An 11,614-nucleotide genomic window follows, 5' to 3' on the forward strand; every position below is an offset into this window, starting at 1 on the left:
CTTCCCTTGAATATCTATTTATATAGTTATTCTCATGTGAAAAGGGACAGGTTGCATTTATTTTATTATTGGATTTTATACTTACATCCCAAAATGAAAAATCTAAATGTCTATATTTTTGTATTTATCAATGATATAAAAATACACATTGTGGTGCAGAAGGTAAATCTTTATGAAAAATAAATTATGTAGTATATAGTGCAAGATAGACTACTAACTTAAGGAATAATTGCAACCTACAAATTCCACAGAGATGTTTTATTAGATAAATTACACAATATAAATCATATTTTAAATCAATCACTATTATTAAGATGCCTACTTCTGAAAAAGACACAATACATAACTAAATAAATGATACAAGTGACAGGAAGATCAGGTACTCTTTTGGACCAATGGGTCAAGAATTGTGATCTAGTGAGACCATTTGTTTAGTATTCTCAGATATTTCATCAAATGCTATGGAAATTTAAGATAGTCATTCAAGTTTTTGAATTCTACTTTGAAATTTTGAGGGACATTTTAAGAAAATGTTACTGGTAATGTTTTTTTTTTTTTTTTTTTTTCTCAGCTACCAAATACATTTTGACTTTGTAATCAGTAGTCTGAGTGATTACTTTTTTTTTTTTTTTTTTTTTTGTGATGAGCCAGATGGTGGCATCATTTTCACTGAAAGTGGAGATTTGAACTTTATTATCTAAATATTTAGGTTATTTCCTTCACAGTAGACTGTGAGTGGTGTTTTCATGTAGAATTCAATTTCTACACATTTATCAAATATCTGTTTTAGTTCAGGCATGCTGCTAAGAGATAGGGATAAAAGATGAATGTTGCCTTAAAAAGTATATTTTGCATGGGGAGGCACAACTCACAAACAAATAATTAAGATTATGATGTTTATATTTCTTTCTACAAATACATAGAAACAACAGAACTGTTATGAAGTATAATTATTATCTCCATCTATTTCTATCATGGAAATAAGGTAAAGCATAAAGGGAAAGTGACACCTGAGTGATCCTTTGGGTTCTAAAGAATGGGTATTTGCTAAGCAAAGGAAAAAAATGTAGTGGACAGATGTGGAAGTTTATGTAAGCCCTGAAAAAAAGCTTCAATGTAGAAAAGTATTATAAAAAGTGAGAATAACAACTGTGAATATGGTATCAAGCTAACAAAGTCAAATAAATGGGTGGAAGAACACACAAGTAGGGCTGGTAAAATGACAATTATTGAGGGGAAATTATAAGACTGAATTAGTGGCAGGAGTGTGGATCACCTGTCACCCATTATAATCTGGGTTAGAGCCCAGGGATAGAGCAGGACAAGTTGTCTGACTCTAGGAGAAAGACCTAACTCTTGACTGTGGGACTATTTAAACTGCATGATTAAGAAGTTACCCTCCTCACCCTGGCCTGATTAGGAGCTAGGATTGAACAGCACTCATATGGGTGGGACCTTGGCTCAAGTCTAGATCTTCCAGATCAGCATCGTAGCTGGAAGAATACTACCATTATAGGGAACCATCATGGTATGATCAGAGTTTGGATTCCAAGGTTTGTGCCTACATCTGTATAACAGGCTAAACCAGTTTCATGATCCTCCATCTCAACCTCATCCAGCATTAGTTCCATAAGGGCTCATCAGCATTTGGCTTCCATTGAGACTTGTAGGAGATCAACCTGCAGAGAATCCATCTTGGACATGTTAATCCTTAGTTCTTATATATCCAAAGTGCTTAGAACACATACTGGAATAGAAGCTCTGAATACTTTTATCATTATTTCCTAAGTATACCCAGATAGTTTGTGGTACAGGTGACATTTAAAATCAGGTCTGCTTGACATTTAAGCATACATCTTAAATATAGGAATAACACTTTTGTTGTAAAAACAATTGATTCCATTTGTGACATTTCGAGTCAATTTAGATAATAAAAATGCAGTCAGCTGTAGATATTTAGTTGTATGTATTAATCCAAAGCTAGGCAAAGAATCAAGACTAAGCTTTATGATTAGCAGAAGTACAGAGAAAAAAGACATGACTTAAGTCTTATCCAACCATTAAAGAAGTATTGCAAGCCAGGGAGTACACAGGTTTTTGCTTTAGGAAAACACAATATGCTGAGACCTATATATACATTTTAGATTATTAAATTATCATTATTTCAAAATATTATTGATTCCCACTGCTATCTATAATTTGTACCTCAATATGTTCTAAGATAAAACAAACCCAAGTATAAAGCTTCATCTATAATAACTACTTAGCTGTACTAACTCTTCAAATTTCTAAAATATTTTGTACTTTTTAGTTAAAATTTGTGTGCCTGGTTTACATATCAATTTTCGTGTATATCTATATATATAGTTTTTATATAAAACTATATAAAGACAAAAACTAATTTAAAAAGACTAAATTTGGTGTAATTTGATATAAATTTAACACACACATAAGTATAGCTATAAATATAGAGATAAGTAATTTATCTCTATCAAAAAATTAGATATATATCATATATATACAACATGTCAATGCATACGAATAATACACAGAACAAACACATACTGTAATCCTATTAATAATATTAAACCTTAAACTAAGTTTTATTTTTAAGTAACATAGTTAGGAAGGCTACGAAATTCTTGCTGTTCTAGGTAATTCTATATTCCAGTCTATTTTCATTACTCTTGTTCATTGTATTGACATGCCTCACTCTCATTCCTGATAGCACTGGGTTTTGTCATTTCTTTTCTGGTTTATTGCAGTTGCCTATTGCTATCCTTTCTAATTCCCATCTTTCCTTGGTTTAGAAATGTTTTCTACTGAACTGAAGGATAAATTGCCAAAAACCCCAATCATGACCATGTATTTATTAAATTGAAGTTATTAGCAATAATCTATTCCCTTGGAGAGGGAAAGGAGTTAACATTTGATAAATAACTGCTATGTGGGAGAAATTCAGAGGAATTTTGCATAGATTAACTGAACTTCATTACCTCATTTAGCTAAAATTGTTATAAAAGAACAAATATAATCAACACACAAACATGAAGACAGAAACACCTGTAAGTAAAATATATTTTGTGTGTTTAGAAACAGATGTTCAGATTGCTTTATAACTACAGCAACAACAAAGCCAATTAATTCAAAGATGACTCGAACGGTATTTAAATCACAGAAACTCTGGTAAATCATACGAATTTATCTCAGGATAATCTTTCCATTTCGCTTTGTCTTACACTTTTTCTCTTTCCTCAGCACTTCGTACTATGTTACTCCTCACTCTTGTATATTTATCTCCTTCCCTCTCAACAGAATAATTCTCCTTCAAGTTAAATTAATTTTGTTCTTTCTAAAAATTTTAAAAAATAAAATAGATAGATGATAGACAGACAGACAGATCTCTCACTTGACTTCTTGTGGTCTTGGAGTTACTTCATCATAAACACTGAGCTCTTGAATTTTCAAATAGACTTTCCCTTCTAAATATACCTCAAATCAATTCACTCCCCCCATACAAACCAGTAATCTCCTATTTTAACCCATCACCATATCTGTCTCCTTTATTGTAGCACTCTCTTTTACTCTTCTCTAAAATATTTTCTAGACATAGCAACAATAATCTTGATGGAATACAAATCTGTTTGCATTCATTTGCCCTACCCTTAGACCTACCTATCTGATTTGAAGCTTTATAAAAGTTATATTTGCTTTAAGGTGAAGACAGAACTCAAAATGACCTACATAGCCCTACTTTTCCTGAGACCTCACTGGCATCTCCTCTAAACACACTTTTTCTTGCTTAATGTCTAAGCAATAGTAAATATGTAATTATTTTCAATATTTGTACACCCTTTGCCAGTTCATAAAGCACTGTTATAAACCTTCCATAATTTAATATTCCCATCCTCTCAAGTTTCTCCTACTCCAACCACACAAGTATTTTTCAGTTCCTTGAACATACTGCCTTCCCCACAGGGTCCTGGCACTCATTTTTCTGTTTTCCATAGTATCCATCTGTATCTAACTAATTCTTTCTAATCTACCTCCATTTTTTCCCATCAATTTGCAAGAAGTTAATAAAAAATATGTTTCAGTGACTCTAACTTGGATGAACTGCTTCTAAGATGCCTTGTACCTAATTTGAATTATTTTTCTTAAAGTGGAAGAAAAAATTGTATAAGATTTGGATTATATTAAACCTGAATCCGACAATAGCCATAATATTTAATAACTTAATTTCTAATTTTTTTTAAAGCCTGATAATGATTGCTCATTTGGTTGAATTCTAATAATAGCTTGAGGGAGAGGGAAATCAATAATCTAATTTTAATTATATAATTTTTCTATAATTTATTCTATAAAGCAAGTTAGATGAAGAAACTGGATTTTGGAGTGGTTAAAAAAATCAGCATATTTGGCAAAATGTGTAAAAATGGTCAAAAGGTACAAACTTCCAGTTATAAGATAAATAAGTCCTTGATACATAATGTATAGCATGGTGACTGTAGTTAACAATACTGTATTGTATATTTAAAAGGTGCTAAGAGAGATTTTAAAATTTCTCATCACAAGATAAAAAAATTATAACTGTCTAGTGATGAATGTTAACTAAATGAACTGTGATAATCACTTTGAAATCTATATACGCATCAGATAATTATGTTATACATCTAAGACTAACAAAATGTTACATGTCAATTATATTTCAAGTAAAAAAAAAATTCCCCAGCTCTTCAACTAGTGATTTCCTAACTAAAATCGTACTCTTCTGCCTAATAGAGGGCTCTTTCACGCTCAGAAGAAAAGAAATTTAGAAAGTATTGGTACATTATTATTTTTGTATAAAATGCTATCATTAAAACATTTTTAAAATAATTTCTAAAAATATTAATAAATGTAATACGTATTTATTTTGCTGATAAATTGTCATGGTATGTATATTTCTATAATAATGTTTATAGATAAATGCTTAAAATAAGTAAAAAAGGGAAAATATGCTAACTAGTGATCATTAAGTGATATAATAATTTTATTCAGAATATGGATTCAAAGGTTTAAAAAACAAAATATCAAATATATTTCTTCTATCTCATTTTAAAAATCTTAAAAGTAGCTAGTAAATTCAAAACCACAAAATCATTATTTTTTAAACCATCAGGTTACATATCCTTGACAGTACTTGTAAATTTCCATTTTAAAAGCTGAGCACTATTTTTTACATTTTGTGAAATATTGAGCACATAATTTCAAATGTATGTTCTTTATTGAATATAGGGAACAATTTTGAAAAACTAATTGATTAGCCAGGACAAAAGAAATAGACTCATTTATTTATTATGAGAGAAAAGGGTAGAACATGACAGCTATTAGTTAACAATTCATTTAAATCCTTTTTAATTGTGCACAACACAATTATTTATAGGCAGGATTCTTTGAAGTTATAAATTTAATGCACAAAGATGAGGTGAAATCTCTTCAAAGATACCAATTTTATTTTGAGGGTGAAGCCTTCAACTTTATTTTAATATGGCAATATTCCTTAAAGCTCATTTAAGCAAAAAGAGAGTAAAGAATTTATAATACAAAGAGTAAAAAATTACTGATGAGTACTAGAAAAAAACTGTGAAATTAAATTTAAAAACTTAAACTTTATCCTTTAGTGTGTTTTTAGTTTCTCTTTGTGTGATAAAGGTATATGTCTGTTCTTGTTGAAAACATTGTCCTGTATAAAACTTAACTACTTATCAGTTGCCTATAATAAAATCTAAATGGTGACATATAAAAATCAATAAAGAATGAAGGGGAAAATATAAAACAAAAAACAACATGCCATTCCTTTTATGAGGTCACTTCTATGTTTAATAATGAAAAACAATTCAAATTTTCACTCACGAACATTTCTTAAAATGAAAAATTACTGATGAGTTTTCGATTGACCCAGATTGTTCTATATTATTGAACCTCTGCATTTTTGTTCCTTAAGAGTAAGTGCAAGAATCAGCTTGTTTGATGCTAAGGAAATTACTCACATTTCTAATACTGAAGATAGAGAGCCAATATAAAATATTTTTCATTGAGCATTCACCCAGAATGATCCCATTATTACTTAGGTGATGTAACCTAAGCATACAAGTGTTGAATGACTTGCCTGAGGAGTGAAATCCAGTTGCTACTCCAGGAGTCTTCTAGAATACATATTGCCAAATGAATGAATGTTTCTAGAGCTCCTTTAGGTAATAGAGTTATTTAGTTGACCACTGGTATCTATCAAAATAAGATTAACCATTTTGTACATTTAACTCTTGAACCCATATTTTGGTAGAAGAGGACTGGTGATGTTATCGTAATATAAGCTTCTCTGAATATTTGGTAACCAGTGCCAGGTGGGTAATTCATTCTCATTATTTGTTGAATTAGATAGACTATCTCCTAGAATTCTGAAATTTAAATATATAGTTTATGTGGTTATTATGAAAGAAAAAAGGGTTCTGTAATAAAATTAACCAAAAGTAACCTCACAGGGTGATATGATCATAAATTCTTAACCGGAAGGCCATGATGGGTAGTCACACCTCAGGCCTATAATTTCCTTAGTAAAATGTTATCATTGCCTAAAGCAAGGCTTGTCCACTGTTTTGTGCGTCTTGGTTAACACACCTTTGAAATGTCTCTTTTTCAGACTCCTTGGAAAAATAACCACTCTCAAAAGAGTATATAATTTTGTTAAATGTCTTATAATTCAATCACAGAGATTTTCCTGCCTTACTTTCTCCCAAGTTCATGTAATATTTCTTAAGTCACCTTCTTAATTCCAAATGTATAAAAGAAACTGTAAACTGTCATTCTGGGAAGTATTTTTTAAGTTTATCGACATCATGTTACCAAGCGCGTCCTCTGTTCGGCTCAAAGAAACTCTAATAAACTCATAAATATTTTCTATAGGTTTGGATGTTCTTACATTGACATCATAGAAAATATTTTAAAATTAAACCTGTATTCATTAGCATTTCAGTAAGGATTTAAGCAATTAACAGATTCAATGAGTTTTTTAATAAAAAAAAATGCAGATTTAATTTAGAATGTTATGATCCCTTAAATATCTATTTACACATTTCTGAGTTTAAAATCACATTAAAGCAATTCAAAGAACATCATAAGAAACAATGCTTTGTAAAGTATATACATTTTAAAAAGTCAATTTGCAAGAAATAAACCAAGTTCACAGGTAACATTAATAACAATTGAGAAGACAGGGACATTGTCATCTAAGCACTAAGGATGTACGAACATTTTAACTTTCCTCCTTAACTGAGGACATGAATGAGGTGGGGAATTACTCTAAGGTTAATATGTGACAGAAGTAAAATATATGAGATAGAATAATTTTGGATTTTATTATAAAGAGTAGAAAAAATATAGTCTATACTCGTTCAGATTTTCAAATTGTCTTAAGAAATTTTTTTCTTTGGCAGAGAAAACAACTTTTACTTAGCACAAAGATTTTTTTTTTGGTGAAAATAACTAAAATGTCAAGAAAATGATGAAAAGGAAATTGCTTAGAAAATTGCAAAAAGATACCATAGACATTAAAACCTGAATAAGTTTTTTAAATGTCATAAAACTTTAAATGAATGTGTAGAAAAGGGTTCTTCTGTTTTGTTTCATTCTTTATATACATGAAAATTAATTTTTAACCCAAGTTTTGGTCAATGTCTCACTAAATCTTCATTATTTTATCATCAGAACATTTGTATAGTTGTTTCTTCATTTAACTGTATCTTAATTTATACATTTCTAGTAAAATGTATTTTAAACTTGATTTGTTTAATTTGAGGCAATATAGATAATAAACCTTGTAAAAGCTTTCATTTTCCACAATTGTCTGGTTTCTTTTTCGATTTAAATGAGACAAAATATCCTTTGTGAAATATAATGACACATTTTTGAGGGGAAATCATTTCTACTTAGCTGAATCATACAATTCTTCAAGGGTCATTATGTTTAAATTTTTTTTAACAACATATAATACTCAAAATGTTTTTTCATGATATTTTTTTCTGAAAGTTAATAAACTGTTTAGTCCTCTAATGGAGATTATTTATAAAAATATTAAAAATTAAAATTCTGTATTTACTAAAAATTATTGTGTGATTTTTTGGGAGATGAGATACAGATAACGCACAATGAGAAACTAAAGATAAGAATACAGATTAAGTTCAACGTTAAATTACCTTCCTCATAAGGTTTTCTATTCTTAATATTTCCCAAATCTATTCTTCAAGGTCTTTCTTTTATGCTTGTAATTCTTTTTTGCTTCCACTTATTTGAGATTAGGCAGCCTAGAGGTATTCTTGTGATCGCTCTCTCTGAGTCTCCTTTTTCTATAGAAGCACCACTTTATTCTCTGCCAGAAGATATTCTAATGGTTTCCCCCGAGGTATTTGCCTGCTGATCATCCTCAGGATGTACCCCCACCACCTTTCAGTTTTTCAGACCTTTGACCAGACACAAGTCACAGCAGCACTTAGGGGCCTGACACAAATGAATTATAAGAGTAAAAACTGTATTTATAATAATCAGTAAGGTCCTCTACTGCACAAGGTCCAGAGCAATGTCACCTCTTACTCTTGATCTCTTGTCTAGGTTCTAAAAGTGGTAATATGATAAAATTCGCTAGGGACACATTTCTCTGATTATGATGAGGTTGGATTGTACTCATTGTTGAATTATACTATAATTTATTATTTATAATAGTATTTATTATTATTGAATTATAGTGTAATTCATTATTAAATTATAATTCTTATTCATACAAGATTTTCATTCTGTGAATTATCAATTTATATATTTTATCCCTTTTTCCTTTATTTTCTACATTTTTCTTGTTACACTGAACTTTTTTTATCCCGTCAATTTCCTTCCCTTGCTCCATCCTAAAGACGGACACCATTCTTCTCTTACTCTTCTTTCATCCATTTATTGTGAGTTTATAGAATTTTGTGGTCTTTAGGAATTGCAGACAACTCGGCAATATCTATAATTCATCAATTAATTTTAGCTGTGTTGTTTTTTCACAGAACACAAGACCTTTATTTTTTTCTTTCTTTCTTGTGCTTCATGGGTATCATTACAAGAAATATTCTCCTAATCCTAGGTCACATTTTTTTCTGTTAGTTTTTTTGGTGTATCATTCACTATTGCATTATAATTTAGGTTTTATCTTTTGGGAATTTAGTAGCGGTACTTCAATTTATCTCCATATAATGACCTAGCTATGTAGAGCCATCAAGGCTGGCCCTACTAAATTATTGTGCAACAACTATCAGTTTTCATTTTATTTTTACACTTGGATCTATTTCTAAGCTGTTTTGTTTTTTGTTTTATATTTCAATTACAGTACTATATTATTATTATTAAATTATAGTATATCTTAAATCTGATAGATTAAATCTTACTCTTTATTCTATTTAAAAAAGTAAGCCTTAATTATTAACTTTAATTCTGTCACAGAAAGTTTACATTTAGTTTTTTCTATCATATTGCTTGAATCTTGAGTGGAATTACATGGATTATATGCACTTTTTAAATCAAATTTACCATATTTGAAATGTTATATAATTCAGTCACTGTCTATGATATTTTTGTGTATGTTTAGAAAAAAAGTAACCTTATTATTCCATATTTTTGTTCCTAATATAAGCTTTATTTTATTTTCTATCCTATTTCCTGTTAATTATTTCTCACGTAGATGAATTCCATTGATTTTCTATGTTTTTGGTTATTTCTGGCAACCTTATTAATAGAAGTACCTCAACATAATAAAAGCCATATGTAACAAACCCTCTGCTTATACTTAATGGTGAAAAACTGAAAGTTATTCCTCTAAGATTAGGAAAAAACAAGGATGCTCATTCTCACGACTGTTATTCAACATAGTGTCGGAAGTTTTCTTTTATTATTCTTAATAGTTTCTTGGTCCTTGTTTGATTGTGTTCTTGGTCAATATGCAGTTTCTACAAATACTCTTCTTCCAATGATATACACATTTACTTAGTATTTACATTTAGTACTTAACACCTCCCCACCTCCATTAATGATGAAATCTTTAGCTCACTTTCGCTCCTTCACTCAGATGTTTTTTCCTTCATTATATCTTCTCTCATTATAATATTCTGGAGTTTTATTTCTCTATTCTGTTTACTAAATGTAGATATATTCCTAGCTGATGTTTCTCCTTTTTTTACACCATGGTACATGTAAAATTGGTGGTACTATTTTTGTGAACTATGGAAAATGCTAATGAGCTGCCCTGAGACTCCAGGGTCTCCAGCCAACTTGAACACCACCAGGCCATGATGAGGGTGAAAGGTATATGCATTTAAACACTTGTCAATCATTTATGGAACACTAATTGGAAAACTCTATTATAATTATATAATTTTTTGTTTCTGTCCTCTTAAGGAAGATTATCGACTCTCATAATTTCAAAAATACCTTCAGAATGTTTATCTATAAACTCTGATTTTGATCTTTTATTCCAAACCTCCTAGTCAGGGTAGGTTAATTGCTATTACAAATAACTCTAAAATCACAGAGCTTTATCTAAATAAGATGTATTTCTTACTCATGTAAAAAAAAAAAAGTATGAGTTGAAGAAGGGAGATACTCTACTCCATGTCATCATTCAGGCATTCAGACTCCTTTCTTCTACTGGTTCAGTTTTCCTTACGGTCTTCAGAACCCTTCACTGGACTTTTTTAATTTAGCAGGCAGAAGAGTGAGGAGATTATTGGAGAATAATGCAGAAAAATGTAAAGAATCAAACTAACATGTCCCTACAAAACTGCAGAGAAGTCTGGGGAATATAATTTACCTTCAAGAAAACAAAACAAACCAAAACACAACACATGAGATGAGAGGTTTAGTGAATGATTAAGATTGCCTCTGTCTCAGTTCACCTTTCATCAACAATGTATCAGTGTGGTTAGATGAGAAAAGTAGAATCACTCTGTGAAATAAATTAGGATATATTTTAGGGTTAAATCTTACACAGTTCTTAGAGTAGCTGGGAAAGTAATATCCTAGAAAGAAACATTTAGCAAATACAGGAAAAAAACACCAATCAAAGACTACAAAGAACATCTGGTGAAGAAGTTTACAGAAGGCCTTCACATCTGAATCTGGTGGTTGGCCTGTAGTTGTTGTAAGTCAGCAGAACAGGTAAATAATAGTAAAGCTCCAGTCAAAAATGGAAAATGTACAACAGATTGGAACCTCAAGACCCAACTAGAATCCACGAAAGCAAAGTGGAACCTGTGAGGTTGAACTAGAATCCACTTTTACCTCTCCCCACATTTAACCCTGATGACATAATCTGAAAGAGAGGAAAAAAAAAAAAAAAAAAAAACCTATTGCCCTTTTTTTCATAGACTTACACATGTGTATATGCTAGGATTCAAACTAAAGGAGGTGATCCAGGAGAGTAAAAAGACTTTTATATAGTTGTTTGCCCCATAAGCCAGGAAATCAGCAACATGCATGAGCTGCAATAGTGCCTGTAGCTCTGTGCTCATCACTAGGAAAATTAGCTACTGCTTTACCTGCACATTCT

This window comes from Rousettus aegyptiacus, unplaced genomic scaffold, assembly GCF_014176215.1.
Source record: "Rousettus aegyptiacus isolate mRouAeg1 unplaced genomic scaffold, mRouAeg1.p scaffold_m13_p_1, whole genome shotgun sequence".
Lineage (NCBI taxonomy): Eukaryota > Metazoa > Chordata > Mammalia > Chiroptera > Pteropodidae > Rousettus > Rousettus aegyptiacus.